At 49.5% G+C, this 11,564-nt stretch overlaps 1 protein-coding gene across 1 annotated transcript in view; it reads left to right on the top strand.

The window, feature by feature from the left end:
• The first annotated feature begins 4,262 nt into the window (after positions 1 to 4,262).
• TRPC5 (transient receptor potential cation channel subfamily C member 5) overlaps positions 4,263 to 11,564 on the top strand; it is a 93,796-nt gene continuing 86,494 nt past the window's right edge. Inside the window, exon 1 of the mRNA XM_048319083.1 lies at positions 4,263 to 4,341. The gene's annotated coding sequence lies outside the window, so the exon portion shown is untranslated. The remainder of the gene's footprint in view (positions 4,342 to 11,564) is intronic.

Raw genomic sequence — 11,564 nt, 5'->3', positions numbered from 1 at the left:
GTCCACTTTAGTGGGAGCAGCAGGTGTAAGTCCTGGAGCCTGATCTTCCCCTGACATGAATCAAGGCTCTGCCACTGTCATGGGCCGAGCTGTCCCTTGTGCCACCAGCAGAGCCTGGGGTGTTTGCTCCGTGTGTGTCCAGTGGAGCAAAACAGATAGAATCTAAAATAATGCTAATAAAGGTAATCCAGAGAAAAATTAAAACTACTGAAGAGGAGGCATAGAAATCTCCTGCTCGTGTCTGCACCACCAGCTGGAGCTCCAAACATCTTGTCAAGCTGTATTTCATCAAGCTGCAGCGCTTCTTGCAAATCCAAGTGGAATGGCAGCCCTGCAGGGATTACCCGCTGCCCAGTTAGCAGCAAAAAGATTCTGAAAAGAGCCAGAAAGTTGAAAAGAAAAAGATTTCCAGTTTCCTACTTGAATTTCCACGTTCTGATGACCTGAAGTCATCTAAGGCAGCGATGATTAAAAAAAGAAGAAAGAAAGAAAAAAAAGATCGGTGGCATTTTCTTAAGGGATGGATTATTTTTAGCCATGGAGATTTAAAGTTCCCTCCAAGTTCCTGAACTTTCAGAACTTTTCTTCACTAAGGAGCTTGACAGCAAAGCAGGTTCTCTTTTTTCTCTTTTTCCTGCATTTTCAACTGATCTAATTAAAATATGCAAAATCTGCCTTTCTGCACAATGAAGGAAAACACACTTTTTTCAGTGAGATAAAAGGCATTTTTCCAGAGGATAAATTTCTAAGGATAACTGCTCCCCTTTCCATTTTTAGGGCTCAGCAACTGTCCCCTTTCTGGTAAAGAAATGGGAAATAAATAATCATGCCCATTTTACTTGTTATTTTTCTTGAGATTACTGGCACCGGACAGCTTTTGGGACACAAAATGGGTTCTCAGTGCCCTGCTGGGCCTGATTCTGATTGGCACCAGTGCCACCATGCACTGCCAGAGCTTGGTGTACATGGAAATCTGGTCCTTGATGGTTAATTGAGTTCAGGTGGCTCCAGAGGGATGAATTCCCAAATGGGATAGACATATATAGCCTTTTAAAATGGACTTTGGGTTGTGTTACGGTGTTTCAAAAATGACACTGCTTTTTAATCACCTGCATTTGTGGGATTTTTGGGGGTCTTTTTCATTGCTATTTGAGTGAAGTTTCCCTGCTGCAGCTTTGCCCTGTTCCCCTGCTAACAGGGTGGCATCAGCTTTTCCTGTCACCCCCTGGGATGGCATGGCACCCTTTTACATGTGCAGAAATCAACCTTTTGCTCTTCCAGACTGTGGACACTGTGTAAGAGTCTCTGCTTGGGCAGAACCCAGGGCCAGGATCTGCAGTAAAAGGCAGCAGAATAAAAACCCTACAGAGAACATAGGAGAGGACACTGATGGCACCACTCAGAAGGGAAGGCTGGAGAAACCCCCTCCTATGTTGTCTCTACACAGTAACGAGAGGCTTTTGCTTTAATTTTTTGTCTCACTAGAACTATTTTCTGTCTGTAATCTGAACCTAATCTTGGCTGCTAAATGGACTCTCTCCTTGGGCTCAAGGCTGTTCCCTGGCAGTAAATTCAGCTCATCCCACTGGAACGGGGACAAATGGATGTCATTTACAAAGCCAACTGCACCCACTCAGCATGTACACGTAGAGACGGCACAGTGAAACCCCTGCAGCAGCCCCTCATGTGTCCCAGCCCTCGGAACTCAAACCCAAACCCTAAAACACAGGTTGGCTGAACCTGAACGGGAAGAACATAATTTTGTGTTCTTGGACTGACACAAAACACAGGCAGAAGTTTTGAATAAATGATTTGCTGTGAATTATTTACTCAGTGCTGCTCAGAACCTCAGAGGATAGGGAGGGCAGCTCAACATTTGCACAATAAAATATTGAGTGGACTCCAGTGCTGTTTGCAGGGGAAGAAGAGTTTGTCCCGATGCTGTGACCGATTTAGGTGGTGCATTCCTGGCAGAGCTGCTGGCGGGCTCTGGAACTTTGAGCTGTGGAGCCCAGTGTTGTCCGTGTTATGTTTTTGTGCCCCATTAAAGCTGTGGTTCCATTTCTCCTCATAGGTGGCTGCATCTCTGTCACACACAAAGTGGTCCCTATGCACAGGCTGGAGCAAGTAAACTCTTTCCTCAAGGGAAGCATGAGTGAGGTACAGCAAATTCAGAGTGTGAGCACGTACTATTAATCTTTTAACTCTATCACAGCAAAATTTAGGGGAGTTTGGCAATGATTTTGATCATTAAAGGGGCAGGACATGGGTTTGATGTGTCTATAAGGCCAATTACAGGCTCTTCTTGAGCGCCAAGACTCAGGGCATGAAGCGTAAGAAAGGCTCATTGTAACAGTTACGGTGCTTACAAAGGACAAATAATTTAACGCTGTGATGTCGTGTCCGTGACAGAACCGCACGGGACAGAACTCCCACATGGGTGTGGTCCTGCCCACAATGGGTCTGGCTGTGGGAATGTCACAGTGGAGGCAGGATCAGTGTGATCTCCCTCCTGGTTAGCTCCTTTCAGAGGTCAGTTCCTCTCTTCTGGTCTAAGGAAAGTCTTAGAAATTCAGCTTGAGGTGCAGAAAGGGGAGAAGTGAACCCCAGTATAACCTGGTGGGGTCAGTGGGAAGGGGAAGGAGGAAAAGTTCCTTTGGTTGGCTATTGGCAAGCTATCCTGGCCAGGGGAAAGGTGAAAGCTGGAATTCCCTGGATTCAGTCTGTCTTTAAAGGAGTTAGAAGCCTTGATCAGTTGTCTAAAGGACTTTGACATCCATGAGACAAGGTGGCTGGGAAATGAGGAGGAGATAAGGACTCAAAGCCTTGAGATGGCTGGAGAGTTCAGGTCGAGAGCTGCTCCCTGGACAAGGTGTCACCCGGTGCTGCGCTGGGAGGTGCTGATGGCTCTGGGACACTCATGGTTTGACCTCCCTGCAGCAGGACCAGGCTGCTGGGGGACCAGGCCAGGCTGTGAGGGATGTGAGGGAACTGTGGGGGTGTGGGTGTGGGTGTAGGTTCATGGGTGTCAGGAGTTAAGCCCAGCCCAGCAGACATTCACTTATACACACTCCACAAGTGGGATGGGGGGGAGGATTGGAAAGAAGGCAAAACCTGTGGGTTTACATAAAACCAGCTTAATAATTGAAATAAAATTAAATATTATCATCATCATCATCCAACTGTAATGAGAAGGGAGATACAAGAGAGAGACAGGAATAAACTCCAAGAAAGGCGAGTGATGCACACAATACAGTCACTGACCACTTGCTGGCAGTTGTTCAGCCTGTCCCCAGCAGTGATCAATGACCCCGGCCAGCTCCCCCAGTTCCCATACTGGGCAGGACACTGTGGCATCCCTTTGGCCAGTTCAGGTTGGCTGTCCTGGCCGTGCTCTGTCCTGGCTCCCTGTGCACCTGCTCGCTGGCAGAGCATGGGACACTGAACAGCCTTGGGGTGAGCCCTGCTCAGCATCAGCTACAGCACTGTGAGCAACACCATCCTCACACCGAACCCAACACACGGCCCTGCACCTGACACTGGGGAGAGAATGAACTCCATCCGACCAAACCAGTGCGTGTGGGTGTGTGCGGGTGTGTGGGTGTGTGAGGTGTGGCTGTACCCGCACTTGAGTGGGGTGTGTAATGGGGGGGCGGGGTGTATGTGTGTGCGGGGCGGGGGTCTCGGGGTGTGTGGGGTGTGTGTCTGTGTGTGGGGTGTGTGTCTCTGTGTGCGGGGTGTGTGTTGCTGTGCGAGGCAGGTGTCTCGACGTGTGGGGTGTGTGTCGGTGTGCGGGGTGTGTTTCTCTCGGCGGGTTGTGGGTCCGTGTGCGGGGTGTGTGTCGGTGTGCGGGGCTGTGTGGGGTGTGTTTCTCTGTGCGGGGTGTGTGTCTCGGTGTGTGCGTGTGCGGGGCGGGTGTCTCTGCGCGAGGGGCGGCGTGTGCCCGTGAGCGGGTGCGGGGGGCGCGGCGTGTGCCCGGGCGCTCCGCTCGCCTTCGCTCCGCTCGCCTCGGCTCCGCTCCGCTCGGCTGGGGCCCGGCTGCCGCCGAGGGACGGGCGGAGGCGGCGGGAGCAGCGCGGGGAGCTCCCGGCGGGGGTTTTTTGGGGAGGCGGTCGCAGCCCTGCCCGCCGGGGCGCGGAGCACGATGCGGCGGCCGCCCTGCCCTGCCCGCCGGCGGCGCGGAGCCGCGGGGCCGCGGGCAGCGGCGTAGGGACCGGCCGGGCAGCGGGCGGGCGGAATGGGGGCGGCCGCGCCCCGCGGCGCTGGGCGCCCGGCGGATCGCGGATGAGCCCCGGGCCCGCGGGCACCCCGGCGGGTACCGCCTGACGGAGCGGCGCGGAGGTGAGCGGGGACGGGGCACCGGGCGGGGGGACGGGGCCGGGAGCCCGGCGGGCACTCTCGGAACTTGGAGCCCCGAGCCCTCGAGCTCCGGGCGCGGGTGGTCGGGGCCGCTCCGTGCCCGCATCCCCCGGAGCCACCGGCACCCGCCTGCCCCGGCGTGGAGCGCTGCTCCCGCTGAAGTTGCCAGCGGCGGGGCCGGGTGGGATGCGGAGCCGGGAGGGATGCGGAGCCGGGAGGGATGCGGAGCCGGGAGGGATGCGGAGCCGGGAGGGATGCGGGACTGGACGGGATGCGGGGCCGCGCTCCCCCACGGGAGTTGCTGGTAGCACCGGGACTCGCATCCCGAGGGACGGTGCTGGATTTTGTCTGCCCTTGCCCTAAACGACAGCACGCACCGACCACCTGCACCCTCGCGGAGCAGGTTAAATGCCGATTTAAATTGTTATTCATTCGGGCAGCCCTTGACCTGGCTGTTAAGTCGTCTGGGTGATCCACGTGCCCTCAGCGTGGGAAAGGCGACAGTGATACCGGAGGGGTGTTCTCTGCTGTGATGCTTGCAGAAGAAAAATGCCTCTTTTATCGACCCCCTTTGAACTACCAGGCATCTCGCAGTTTATAGTGTATCAAATTCTGCAGGAAAAAAAAAAAAAAAAAGAAAAAAGGGCTGATTTTCAAGACTCTTCGTAAGTTCATTTGTTTACTATGGAGCCGTGACTTCAGTGGTCTCTCTGGTATAAAAACATTCTGCTGGTGTGATATTTTTGGTGGCATTGACAACAGATTTGTTAGTCATGGTTATGAATATGGTAATGTGCAAGTCTCCCATTAAATTCTCCATGCTCTAAGGTAACATGGTTGAACAGTCACGTACCAAGTCTTGCATTCTCGAGCAGCATCACTTTGAACTCCCAGTCTGTTTGACCACTTCTTCTTAACTTTCCACTGTACTGTAAAAAATATTTGATCTTTCTGCCGGTCAGATGTAAACCCTAAGTTTTGTGCCCGGTGCATCTCCGTGCAAGCAAGCCAAGCTTATGTAATGCAGTGCCCTGTGCACAATGCAAGAGGTGATCAAGGAGCACAGAATATCCCGAGTAGGAAGAGACCCACCGGGATCAAAGCTGGAAGGAAAGATTTTTTGGGAAAAGGATTGTCTTTATGGTCACAGTGCCTCTGTGTGTTTGTGCCTGTCCCCACGGGAGAGCTGAGAAGGGTTTTTCTGTTCTGAGGACATCCTGCCTGATCCTGGGCAAGGCTCTCAGTCTTCCTCGGTGTTGATTGCCTTCTCCTTAATTACGGCATATCCTGTGTCACTGCTTCTCAGGGCTCCGTGAAGCTGCTCAGAAGCCCTTGAAAACACTTTTCAGCCAGGCAGGTACTGTGTAAATGCAAATTACTGTATTGCTGCTTTAAAAATGCTTTTCAGAAGTTGAAGCGGTATCTTTAGGCAGTTTATTGGAACTGAAGCCAAATGCCTGTTCAGGGAGCTCCAAAGCAGACTAAAGGAACTGGGGTTTTGACTAATACTCCCTCGTAAAGAAATGTAGTGTTGTTTCTCGAGAAAAGGCAGAAAAGCACTCCCCATTTGGGTGTTAGCAGATGTGTCACCCTGTTCAGTCCATGAGTATTCGCTCCCAGTTTCCCTGCATGTAACCTGGCAGTAGTTATCAGCTGAAGAAACACTTCAGCCCCAGAGTCATTAAGATGTGAGTGGTGGATGAAGACATGAAGGTGCTTCCCCTGACCATGACGCCCCCCTGGCCTGCTGTGAGCCCGCTGCTCTCTGTGGTGGAGCTTTGCTGTTCCACCTGGTTTACTTTTATTCTCAGGTACAGCAGGGATCAGTACACTACCAGCTAGGTGCAAGTCTTCCCAGGCAAGAACTATGTCTCAGATACTGTTACAGAGTACATTTCTAGCATTAAAAGTAAAGAAAAAGGTCTAGGTGCTGGTTTTTGGTCTTGGTTTGTTTTTTTTTTCTTGTAAAGCAGTGAAGAGAAGCTGGATGGAAAAGGACTTGAGCTTGAGACTAAGCTGTGATCAGTCTTAATATATCTTGTGAGTGCATAGAACATTAACAGAATTCCTTATTTTTATTACTGGGCTTCTGAGAGAATGATTTCTGTTTTAATGTGCATCGCTTTCACTGTAGTGTATTGATATCTCATTTGTTTTGTAATATATTTTTTAAAAGGTGTTGTTACTTTCCATAACCTCTTTCTGCTTTGGTAGAATCTCTGCATAGCTTCTAGAATTGCGTTAAAGGTAATGCAAAGCTCAAAATTCTTTGATCAGATTGCTTTCTGCAAAGATTTATTTCAGGCAACCTTAAAAAAATCCTTAGAATGTCAATTCTGAGGTCTTTTCATGTTGGGGATTTAATAGACAAGGTACTGTCAGCTGAGCTATGAGTCTTGCTAATAATATGATTACGTTGTTTTTTGAGAGATGTAGTTCTTGGAAACATACCTTGGAGAAGAAAATTCACAATAGCTATGTGCAAATAATTTTTTTTCCCTACAACAGATGGAAGAGCACTCAAGGGTGGCTAAAATTAGTTTGAAACAGAATAGATTATTCCTACAAGTACAGTAGTATAATTTGTACAAAATGAGCCAAATCCTACTAATTGTTACACTGTAACTGGTGTAAATATAGAGTAATTTATTTGCCTGGATATTCTCCTTCTTTCCGAAGAAATGCAGAACACAGGGGATTATGAGGCTGTTGGATTTTGGCATGCTTCTAGCAAAAGTCAGGTCTTCCTGAAACCCAGTGGCAGAATATGGCCCCCCACTCTCATCTTGACAACAGCATAATATTCACTCCCTGAGACTCCAGTTCCAAATTTGCTGTAATATGATTGTGGGTAGAGGGTTGCTGAATGACTCAGATGAATGTAGCTCAGAGTAAACAAACATGTAAATCATTTCTGTCTAGAGACAGAGAAAGAAAAACATGAGGAGAGCAGAAAAAAAGCCAACCTGCAGGATGAGGCATTTATAAAGTCATGTTTAGCGAGGATCGCCAAGTTCAGCACAGGATGCAACCATCAAAAACTGGGGTCTGGATTTGCCACGGTCTTTTATCTCTGGAAGTGAGAGGCACCTGTATGGAGTGAGTGCCTAAATGCAAGGATTGCACACAAGCAGGGTTTTGCAGTTGCTTGGGCTGACAGCCTGGTACAAAGGTGGGCAGGTTCATCTCAGCACCTGCATTTGGCACATTTCAGAGGGTGAGAGCTGGGAACCAGATGTGCTGCCTGTCCCAGAGAGACAAGGTGCTGCCAGGGGTGGATGGTAGTCTCTACTTTCCCAATTTGGGGAAAAAAAAAGCCAGCTAGCAAGTGATTCCTGAAAGTATCTGAACCTGAAATCCTGGAGAGCAATGTGGAATTGGTATGAATAACTGCAGAAGGGTCCAGACCCAGCTTGTGGTTCAGATTAAGAAATACCAGAGCAGGTCAGTGGCTTTTAAACAGCTGTGGGTTTCTTAGCTGGACAAGCACTAAATCAGAGCAAGGCAAAGGCTGCTCTCAGCTGATTTTCCTGCCAAGGGAGATGGCCAGTAAGCACAAATCACTGCAACAGAGCATCTTGCCAGCCAGCTCCTCTTGCATGCCCAGGCCCAGTGCAGTTAGGACTCAGGGGAGGATGGAGCTGTCCCTGTGTGAGGGAGCTGCAGTGGCTGCAAAGCTGGAGCAGGATTGTTATTCCTTTCAGCTGTCGGAGCGATTCCGCTTCAGTGTGTTTTCAGGGTAAGTTAGGTTAAGTTCCCTCTTGGGGAAGCAAGAAATGTGCTGGCATCCAGAGTTGAAATGAGGACAGCTGGGGCTGGTCCCCTCCCGCTGCTGCATGAGGATCAGTTCCCTGGAGCTCTGCCTCCCTGCTGGATAACCTGCCTCTTGTTTTGGCCACTTTTACCATCATGGTAACGAGGATGCTGTGGTGTTGTGTGGAGTTCTTCAACACAAAAGTTGTGCTCTTGCTGAGATTTCCTGCCTTGGAAAGCAGTGAGTAGTGTGGCTGTAGGTATGGCATCCTTGCAGTGTTTTCTGTGAGGTGATGGCTGGGAAGGGGAGGAACTGGAGAGATGAGGAATATTTCTCTCTGTGTATGAGTAGCAGGTAGACTTGGGTCCTCATTTTCTCCTTTTTTTACTTTCTTTAGAGCACAGGCTTTATATCGTGTTGGTCACAGTGGCCATGATAGGAGACTTGACTTAGGCAGCAGGATGGTTTCTGCTAATGGGAATTATGGGTGTTTCTGTCAGCTCATTAGACACGTATTATTATTTATTCTCAGCTCAGTCTCTGGATTCAAGCCAGGAAGCTGCTCTGTCCTTATTCCCTTCTCCTTTCTCTCCCTCCCTCTTCCTCTTCACGTTCAGTGAACATGTTCCAGTGAGAACTGAAGCAATTTCCTGGCCCCTCTCACGTGTCCTGCATCCCTTTTTGCATCCTTAGAGAGCAGTCTGATTCACTGTTTGGGCAAGACTGGCTTAAGCACCTGAATAGAGTCAGATAGGTTCCCTATCATGTCTGCTAATTAAATTGTAATGCTCATTACCGCAGGATACTGTGGAGGGCAAAAGCATAAGCAGGTTGAAAAACATGAGGTGAGTTCACAACGCACAGAGAGAGGATAGGAAAGATGCAGGTCTGGGTGTAACCTCTGGCTCCCTGGAACTGCCAGATGCAGGGAGAGTGCAGAAGGGCACCCAGACTGCTGCCCATCACCACAGATGGCATCCTGGGATAGAAGGACCATGGATTTAATCCACTCCTGTGTTTCCCCAGCTTGCTAAAACAGCAATTCACTTTCTGCTCAGGAAAATAGAGAGGGAAGGATAGAGCTTATGGAAAAGTGTTTGTTGGGCATTTTGGTTCCAGAATGATAACCAGGGTAGAGATTTCAGCCTGCTCTCAGAGGCATTAATGGATTAACATAGGAAGCTGCAAGAATTTTATTGTGTGAAGCCTTACTGACAAAAGCAGTGAGAGGATGAAGCCATTTGGGGCTCAGGGCTCTGCCTGGGACAACAAGATGAAATAATTCCTCTCTCTCATCCAGTCTTTGTGTCCTGTTCATTCTGGTTTGTGCTGCATTATGAAACGGAGGTGCTGATCTCTTACTTAGCCTGGAGCTGCAGTTAATGGAAATCTCTGTGTTATGTGTATTGGGGTATTTGAAAGTTTCCAGGTGGAAAGACCTCCAGGTTTATAAAATTGTCCTAATGCCCTAAAATTGTTCATAATAGGAACAAGAGGAAGAAGGATTGCTAGGATGCCAGTGCCTTGTCACCCATTTCTCCTGTGAGGTCAAGCTGGAAGCAGGGACGTGGTCAGTGACTGAATGGACAGGGGGCTGTGAGGTGGGTCCCTGAGGAACTGCTGGGAAGGCTGATTCAAAGAGAAGCATCTGCTGCAAGAGAGGGATTTTCTAACTGAAAAGAAGAGGTTATGTGGACAAAGGAAGCAAAATCTGATCTATGGAAGAGGGCAGGAGAGCACAGAGAATGTTTGAACAAAAGATGCAAAGTCCCTGCAGGGACTATAGTGAAAATTCTTTACCCAGGTCTTTCTGTCCTGTATAATACCATCAGGGGATCCTCATCTGGGAAGAGCAGACTGAGCCTCCGAAGAATCTTTAAAAAATTTGCTTCTCCTGCGATATCCCATTTCTTCAGCAAGAAAACAAAGACTTAACCTTCCTCTTGGGAGAGTCTGTGAGGGCCACACTGGAGCTGACTGTGCCCAGTGGCTCCACAGGGCCTGCTGGAGGGAACAGGGCTGCCCAGATACAGCCCTGTGCTCCAGCAGCCTCCTGGTTCCTCAGCAGGGAGAGCAGCTCCTATGGGGTCCTGGCTGATCCCCCATGGCCAGCTTGGATGCACGAGAGGAGAGAGGCACCACGTCCCTGTCCCAAACAGACCCTGAGTCCCTCCTGTCTGCCATGGATTTAAGGGGCACAAGCTGAACCCAGACCAGGGCAGGGAGGTGCTCTGTAGCTGGGAAAAGGGCTCCAGGCTTCTCAGATTTAAGGTCTAAACCAAGGTCTAAACTTCTGCCTTAAAATGCACATCTTTGTTTAAGCCTGGAGCTCTGTGTTTATGGGGTGTTAGGGCAAATGCTCCGACATTTGTCTGTGGGTTTCTCTGGATCTTGAACTGATGCCAGGTTGGAGTGGTACCCTCCCAGCTCTCCTGAGTTCTTCCCCACCCGTGGGGCTTGGTGCTGGTGTGCATAGGAGCTCCCTGCTGGGATCACTCTGGGAATTGGGAGAGGTTTGTTGTGGTCCTGCAAAGCCGCGCCTGCGCACAGCCGGAGCATCTTCACTTCCACATTATCTCCTGCAGCTTTCCCTGCACCCTGTCTGTAACCTAATCAAACAGGCTGAGCAGCTGGTGAGTGGGAGCCTTGCCTGTCAAAGACAGGAGTATGAATATCAGCAGTCAACAAGCCATCACTTCAGCTACTGGCACGAAATGGAATCGGGAAGGGTAGGCACCCCTCCCAAAAATAAACCCATTGCTGTCCACAGGAGCCACATGAACCCCTGGCTGACTGAAATAGTTTGGGAAAAGGAAGGATGAAGAATAGCTTGGCTGAAAAGAAATGCAGGATGCTGCAGTGGATGAAAGGAAGAGGTGTTTTAGAAGTCTTTTATATACAAAGGTTTCTGGACAATCTCCAGACAAAAATAGTTCATTTACACTGGCTGTACACCTATGGAGTGGGTCAGGGAGCACAAAGATGAGCAGATCTTTCTGAGTTGTCTTCTGATTTTGCTTTTGATTTGAATGTACTCATGAATGGTTAAAACGGGTGGTTTCGTCCTACAAAAATCTTAGAGATTCCTGGTATGTCACTCCAGTCTTCAAGCACAACAGTCAGCAAGCTCCCAAAGTTTTTAATTATTTATGCAAAGAGGAGCATCTAGAGAATCCAAGAGCCTGGCAGTTAAATCTCTCAGCAGAGAGCTGGAGAAAGACAAGGAGAGGCTGAGATTCAGGCCACCAACACTGCTCTTTCTGTAGGGAATAAAGATCAGATTTGTCAGAGTTATTAGCTCTACCTGGTTCCTGCTCAGGGACATTTCCAGTCCAAGGCTGAGTTAAATTCTCAGAATTTCCAGTTCTTGCCAGGCTGAAGGGAATCATGACTCTAATCAGCCTCTTCTCTCTCACCAGTCCTGGGACTGGCTATGGGTTGAATTGCTGGT

This window comes from Corvus hawaiiensis, chromosome 14 (genome assembly GCF_020740725.1).
Source record: "Corvus hawaiiensis isolate bCorHaw1 chromosome 14, bCorHaw1.pri.cur, whole genome shotgun sequence".
Classification (NCBI taxonomy): domain Eukaryota; kingdom Metazoa; phylum Chordata; class Aves; order Passeriformes; family Corvidae; genus Corvus; species Corvus hawaiiensis.
Note: the sequence above shows the minus strand (reverse complement) of the source record. Positions and strands in the feature narration are given on the sequence as shown.